Consider the following 8,193-nt stretch of genomic DNA (forward strand, 5'->3'; position numbering starts at 1 on the left):
TGACAAAGCACGACCTTCTTCTCTAGATTATGCTGCTTACTCTGTTTATCTCCTTTGTCAAATCCTTGCCAGTCTGATCTCATCTGGGACCTGCTGTAGAAGGGAAGAAAGGATATAGTAAGACCTCATAAAATACAAATCAGCATGGCTCAGACTACTGTGCAGTAAGTCCTGCTGCATGCAATGACTTTTCACTGTTAGATGCATCAGTAGGGCAAAAGCCCAGGTCCTTGAAGTTCATTAAATATCTGTGGATTTTAGGTGTTCCAATACCTTCAAAAAATTGGCCTTTAGGGAAGTTAGAATGTGGGAATACCAGTTGTCTCAGATTTCAAGCTATTTGTTTAATCAGATGTATTTATGTATAACATAACACAGTTCATAAAAATACTGTTTGGTTTGGCTCACATCTGATAAGCTTCGCTGCTTTGCAGAGGAAAAAAGAAAAGCAAGTGACATTTCCATGCATATTATGAACATAGAGACTCCAATCAGCATGTGGTAATTTCAAAAAGCATACTCTTTCTATTTGGATTTAAGATATTAATCTTATGTTTCTGATATTGTTTTCTGCTCTTTTGCTTAGTTGCTCCACTCAACGTTATTTTGAGCTAGTTCTGTTAAATTCTTATATATGCATTATGATGCACTACACATTCAGCAGCTGAGATCTCTGATGTGAAAGAGCAGTGCTGGAAAGATACTGCATAATTTCTACCCTATCAAATAAACTACATGTAATCCCCTCTCTGAAACATAATGCAAATGCAGCTGAACCCAAGCCGGGTCCTGAGACAACAGCTTTAAGACAGTAATTTTTCCTCCTCCATTTGCTCTCATAAAATGGTGTCCTGAAATACTCTGCTTAGGGCTGCAGGACTGAACAGATAGTCTGCTCTGGATAAGAAACAGGACTTGTCCTATTTGAGGTGGAGTGCAAAGCAAATGTCTTCCTTCCATTTTCCCTTTTTCCTCTCAACAGCAAATTATTTGTCTTCACCAGAGGCAGGAATTGTTGTTCAGAAACTAATCTTCTGAATTTCTGCCTGAAAGGAGCACAAAACAAAAAATGATCGTTAAGAAAACAGTTAATATTCCCTGTATGTGTTTGGCTAGTAAACAATGTACACCATTGTTTTATGGACAACAAGTTCAAGCCCATCTCTGAAAGTGTTGTAATGCCCCCTTCTCTGCCTTATCATCTCTACAGGCATGTACATATAGACAGTGCTTTTATTATGTGTGGAAACAAGGTACCTTTCTCCAAAACTTTCCAGTTTGAAGGACAAAATATACTTCTGGTTTGTGACAAACATACACAACAGAGGCAGTGGTAGAGTTGTTCTTGCTCACACCATCCTTGGAACTAGCTCAAGCTAACATATAGTCCTGATCCTGCACCCATACCAGTATTCTGAAGAGCAATCAGGGTCCTGCAAGCGAGTTAGGGGAGTTGATCCATCCCTTCTCTTCAGCAGTGGTGAGGCTTCGTCTAGAGTTCTGTGTCCATTTCTGAGTTTCCCAGTCCAAGAGATGTGGACTAACTGAAACAAGTGCAGTACAGGCCACAAGATTGATTAAGGGACTGGAACATCTTGCGTAGAAGGAGAGGCTGATCCTGGGCAGGCAGCTCTAGATCAGTTTGAGCAAGGGGTTGGACCATGTGATCCATGAGGGCCCCTGGCAATGCAGACAGTTCTGTGATTGCCAAAACAGGGTTATTTTAATCCTGAAAACAAATTTTCCATGTTTCCTTCTTATGTTTCCTCTCAAGACTGTTTCCTTATGAATTGTAGCAAAGGTAATGTTGGTAAAATCAGGCTGGGGACACTGTCAGCTCCTGCAGAGAGAGGATGCGAATTTGGAGTTGTGAGTCTGTCTCTTCAAAGTCACTGCCCATTATTCAATAAATTTCAAGTGCAGCATCAGTCTAGTTGGACAGAGGAGGTTGTATGTGATCAGAAGCTGTCTAGTGCCATAGCTACCATTCGACTAACAATTTGTGGGCCATACTTCAACTACTAGATTATGGGAAGGATTAGTTAAGGAGAAAGAAAAGCAACATTCAGCAGGAAACAGACTTCTCATTGTGCCCCTTCGTTGTATATTCTCCCTGCTCCCTTTTCTGGTCAGTAGCACAGGCCAGTTTGGGACACTCTAAATTGTCAAGAGCAGCAAGGGGTTACCCAGAGTGTGCTTTGTTTGGCAATACAGACAGCTTTTTTTGTTAACTGACTTGAACCTATTGTCTGTGCCCCACTCCCCACCCCCCCTTCTCCTGTCCTCACCACCCTCATCCCCAGCCCACCTCACCGTCCGCAGATCTCCTTACAGTCTTTGGGTTCATGAAGTACAAATTAGCATAATCAGATTAGCTGCTTGGGGTTGTTCAGCATGGAGCTGAAAAGGAAGAAAAAGTGGTTCACAAAGAGAAGCCCTGAGGAGGGCAGAAGGGGGTGGTATTGCTGTTGTGTTGTGGTGCTGAAAACTTGCACCTGCATAGCAAGCAGATCCTCTTCTCACTAAGGACTCTTAGATGGTATTAAAGCATAGGAATTAATTGGGGAGAGGGTAAGGAGGCAGTGAAAGAGTGACAGGAGAGCTGGGATAGAAATGAGCGGAGAGGAGAGGGGAATTTCTATTAATTAACTGGACTAGGAATGTATAGTTGCTGACAATGGAAAACACTGTTTGATTCCTATTCATCATGGAGAGTAGATCATCTTGATAATCTGGCCTATCATGAGTTTGGTAATCTGGCCTATCAAGATAAGAGTTTTAGAGTCTCTGCAGGAGACTGATAAGACACATGGTATGAAAAAAGCAAACTGGCTAGAGGAAGGGGGGGGGTTGAGTTGTTGTGGGTTTTGAGGATGTTTTTCCTGGTCATTTTCTGTGGTGGGCTTGCATTGCTAAGAGTAGTAAAAAGTCTCCTTGATTGCCTTAGTGCCTCCCCTAATTTTCCACTTTTTGCCCTCACTGGGAGAGAAACCCTCCCAGAGGACTCAAGTTTCAAATCCATAGTCACAAGTTTTAAAGGCACCTAGGGGCTTTATATGCTCATTTTTTCAGGAGGTGAAATTATTTTAATGTACCTGTTTTGGTTTTTTTTAAAACCCTTTCAGATACCTTACAAGGCTGCTTTCGCACCACCAGCTCATCCAGCTGAATCCCCTGACCAGTCACCGCCAGTTCTGAGGTATCTTAAAAGCATGCAAAAACAAAGATTACAAGAAAAGCACCCCAAAAAGCAGTCATGACAACCCAAAAATGTTTTTAAGTTGAGCCTGCAAGATTAAGAGTCTTACTGACTAGCCTTAGCCTTAGACTTTTTCGTACTTCACAGGGTCAGGATAAAAGCAAACAGAAATGTCAGGATGAGTCAAGCTTTGAGGCAGTATTTATGACAAGCCCCTGGCTAACTTGAACCTGCAATTTTCAAGAAGAAATACTGTCTTTGTGACTTACCTTAACTGCACATGGGAGAGAAATGCTAGAAGTACTTAACTGATGAAGATGTAATAAAAAGCAAAGAAACTTCTTTTACTATTGTTTTAACAGCCTTTTCATTTCTTTAACTTTAGAAATAAGCAATTAACTTACAACTATATCATGAAGGAAAATATAAACCATACTTAGATAAAATGAAAAACATATGGTCAATTCATGATTATCTGCATTGGTTCAGCAGCCTCTAGTCTTCAGAAATGTTCAAAATTAATAGCAGCCAGTATATCAGGGCTTTCAGAATAACCTATCTGGCAGTTTGAGTTATTTATTAGACATAACAGAAACAAGGTAGTGGTGCTCTGTAGATGATATATGTAAAAGTAATATAGCATTCTTCCCCCTACAACAACAGTAATGTCCATCCAGGCATTAGTCAGACATGGAAGAACCATCCTACATGCTTTCTCCCACTTTCACTGTCAACTTGTCTTGTTTTCATTTTTGTCATTTTTATTCTTAGTCTGAAAGAAAAGTAATTTCAGTTTTAAAGGCAAACTTGGTGGTTTTCTCTTTGCATGTGACCTTATTTGAACTTCAACATGGGCTACAAATTGATGATAAGGGTAGGATAGATAGATAGATAGATAGATAGATAGATAGATAGATAGATAGATAGATAGATAGATAGACAGACAGACATATATGTATGTATATATGTATGTTTTCTAAACTGGTCAGCTCTTCAGTTCAAAATTGACAGGTAAAATTATGCTGCTGAAGTTACCTGGCATGAATTTCTCCCCTCGTTTCCAAATGTGAGAGCTGGGGAATACCCATTCTCATTCCACGTGTCTATGCAGAAACGTCGGCTTTGAGACTGTGCCAAACACAGTGGCTGGGCATGTTCAGCAGACAGCAGCTGTCTGCTCTTCTGTGCCTGAAAATGTAGGGAAAACATTTGCAGCGTAGCTCAGGAGAAAGAGCCAGAATGGGCAGCTCAATCCGTTCAGCACTGAGTTATTTTCAGTTCCTGTTCAAGTGGTGGGATCATTTCCCACCCAAGCAGGCTATGCCAGCACCAAGAGCTTTTGGCAAGTCCAACTGCCAGGCTCTCTTGCTCTGCTGGGAACTCTCAACTAGAAACAGACTTTTTGCCATTCAGTCTGATAGAGATCACTATAGAGCATCTTAACAGGGCTAGACACTTCCTTCTGAAACTCCTTTTAACCTATAGACAGCAAAACACTTCAGGTCACGGTCAGTTGGCCTGAGCTTCTGTGGTTAACTACATCTAATAGCCTCCACTCAAGGTGCTTTTAGGCACTGTAGTTTCCTCTTGAGAGTCTTCAGGTCTTTCCAGTAAGCATAAAGCTTTTTAAAGCTGGAATTTAAAATACTGTATAGTCTTGAGGGAATCTACAGGTTATGTTTTGGTTGGTTGTACATCTATATATCCGAGCACAGTAATTCTGCTGTGATTTGAAGGGAGATTTAATATTGGCTGCTCTTAGCTTTTCTCAGCTGCAGGACTGACTACTGCTGTCTACCACATTTTTCCAAATAGAGTCACCAGGAGAAAATCACTGCTAGATGTTGTCTACACCTACAGTTGGAAGTGGAACACCCCCCATGAGACCTGCTGACTGTGGACCTTCATTCTTTAGCTTTCCACTAAGGTTTTATGCTACCTAAAAAAAAAGTCTTTGAAGGTGCAGAGTAGGGAATTTCAAAGAAAGTGAGGGATCTTCTCCAGGTCTGAGATATTCACTGTTATTCACCGTGCCCCCCTTGTGTAATGGGACAGAACAGTGGGTGCATGGGAAACCTGCCCTGTGCTTGTGAATACCCCTTTGCATCACTTGCCAGCTTAAAAGTTGGAGACTTTATGTGAGGCCAAATGCAGTCCATGCTGAGATCCACAGGAGTCTTCCTGACTTTTTTTTGCCCTTCATCCTGAGCCACTTTTGTGCTGTTATATGGCATTGGTGCTCAGCAGGGGATATGTACCCACAGAAAAGGTTGGGTTTTCTTTGCCTCTCTTTTTGTCTTTCAGTGCCTTTTCCAAAAGAAATTCCCAAAAGAGGCTTATCTGAGGGTCCTTATTTGTGCACTGTTGGGTTTGCAATCCATGGCTGTGAAACAAACCATGGAGGGATGGGATGTGCATTTGTTTGCACACATGGGAAAGGGCTGGGGGGAGAATACAATGGGATGAGACTAACTCTTTTTCTTTTAGAGAGAGCTTGACCAACTCAGAGTACAATGAAAATGCTACCCATGGCTTATGGACAGAATAATGAATATATTCAGCCAGATACATGGATTAAACAGACACAGGGCAATCTCTACCTCTATAACCCAAATACTTGTTTGAGCTGCTTCCTTCACCCACCTTCTCCCCTCTGATTCTCTCAGCACCTGCTGTATTAAAAATAGAATTATACCCCTGAAAAGTGATGGATTTAGACTCTACCACTTTGTCGATGACCTTTAGATTTAAGACTGCTCCCAAATGACCCCTGCCCCACAGGTCAGTAGTTAAGTCCCCCATTCTCTCCAACTCCTTTCATCAGCCAGCCTTCAAAGAACAAAAGTCAGATCTGCCTTGCTCACTCTAGCCATGGTCACTGCATATCATTCACTATCAGCGAAGAAATTTTTTGGGACCCCTTTAGATACTGGAAGATTAATTACTAAATGGTTCATGAATCGTATGCCTCTGAAACACAACAGTCCTGAAGCTTAAACTTCTTGCTCAGTCTAGTGTGCTAAAACAACTCTGTTTTGCCATTTAATTTGGCTGCCTCAGGAACCCTGTGAGTCTCCCTCTGCTATGCTCCTTGCATCCTCCTCCTCCCTGATTTAGACTCCATGCCTTACCACAAAGTATTCCTCAGCCACACTCCGGAAAAAAAAAGAAAAGGCACCATGCAGGTCTAGGATTCCACTGTGCAAGTTCCAGTGCTAGGCACAGTGTGTTCATATCAGCCAAGATCAAAATCCACTGAATCTCATGCCAAAACCCTGATTGCAGACCTGCCCTTCCTTTAGTCACAAGCTGGCCATCACTAGGGTTCATGCCCAAGACTACAGTGTCCTTGCAAGACAGAGCTGCAACATATTTCTTTCCTTACCCAACACAAATATCCAACTTCAGTTACACTCTGTGACCACAAAGGAGATGATACTGAGAAAGAGGACATGATGAACAGCAGTCTGCACAGCAGGCTTTTTTCTGGTGATGCATGGGTTACTTTTAAGGACAGTATACATTGCACATCTCCTGGCATCAGTTTTGTTAGGCTGTGATAGCTGAAGAGTGGTGCGTGACTCCTAGCACCCAGTCTCTGATGAAAGTAATCCTCATCTGACCTGGAATGCGGGGGTATATTCTTCTATTGATCCTGTTGGAAATTCCAAGTAAACGGAATATCTCACTGGGGTTTCTGCATCACAAAGATACCTCACATCCTCTGTGCTGGTTAGGAGTACTATGGGTTGGAGGGAGCCATGACTCTTTTAACTTCACATCGTGCCTTTTTGTATCAGGAGATGCCAAAGATGCTTCTAGAAGATACCACCTTAGCTCATCTTCCTTGTGATACTAACAGCCATATCATCACCAAAAAAAAAAGAAAAATGAAAAAGGAGATAAAGTGCTGTTGACACAACTCTATTTAACACTACTAGTTACAATTAGTTACTCAGGAGGGGCCTTAAGACTATGGACATTTTTTGTGATTTATACTAAGATTTTGCCACTGCTGCAACACATGTGAGATTTTTTCCAGCCAGCTCCAAATGACTTGGTACATCTCCACGCCACAGACCCCATTATCTCACAGCACAGCACCATGTTAACATTGCTATACCATGCCCACTTCCAGAGGAGGCATTCACACACAATCCTGAGCATACAAACTAATTCAGCATTGCCTACTGTAAGCAGAGGGTCCTTTATAAGGTGGCATTATCTTACTTAGTATAAATACATATTTTGAACTTCACATCTGATTTCATTACATTTATATATAACCTCTTGAGATGATACCTTTCTCAGGTACATATTGTTCAGAAATCCGTCTCTTGGTGTCTCATAGAGCAGAGTCAGGGCTGTGAGACAACCAATTAAGCATGAAAATGAAATTGGCCCTGTGTCCCAGAGATTATCCCATCTTTTCCTCACAACTTTTGCATCTGTTATCCTAGTGCTTCCCCTCCCAGCCTCGTATTCAACTGGAGATTAGGTTTTTCCCATCAGATGTTAGCCAGAAAGTGCAGCTTTACATCCTGAACTCCCCTCAACTTTGGATGAGTTTTTGTATCTGAACCTGCACTCCAGTCTGAATCTGTAGGTTGTGCCTATCTGAACATCTCCAGACAATGACAGACTCAGATCAGAGACCAAATTAAATTTTCAGGGTTACTTCTGCTTTTTAAAATGGAGTTGGTTAAAATCTTTTGAATGGTGAATATTTGGAAGACAAACCCAACAGTATTGCACAATGAAATTGTATTTGTCTGTCTTTTTCAATAGATGGTCGAAGTCTCCTAAGACTGTAGATTGAAATACAATATAACTAAAAAGTTTAAGGAATAGTAGTAAACAAATAATTCCTGTTATACTTCAGCATCTGATAATATTGCTTCTAACATCAAGACTACTGTGTAAGTGCTGGACAGTAGAATGATCCTCTACTGGAAATTACATTGTAATGTTTTTGGGATCCTTTACCAAGTGGT

This window comes from Pezoporus flaviventris, unplaced genomic scaffold (genome assembly GCF_033815535.1).
Source record: "Pezoporus flaviventris isolate CSIRO_AGI_PZ_B2104156 unplaced genomic scaffold, CSIRO_AGI_Pfla_v1 ptg000018l, whole genome shotgun sequence".
In the NCBI taxonomy this organism is placed as follows: Eukaryota; Metazoa; Chordata; class Aves; order Psittaciformes; family Psittacidae; genus Pezoporus; species Pezoporus flaviventris.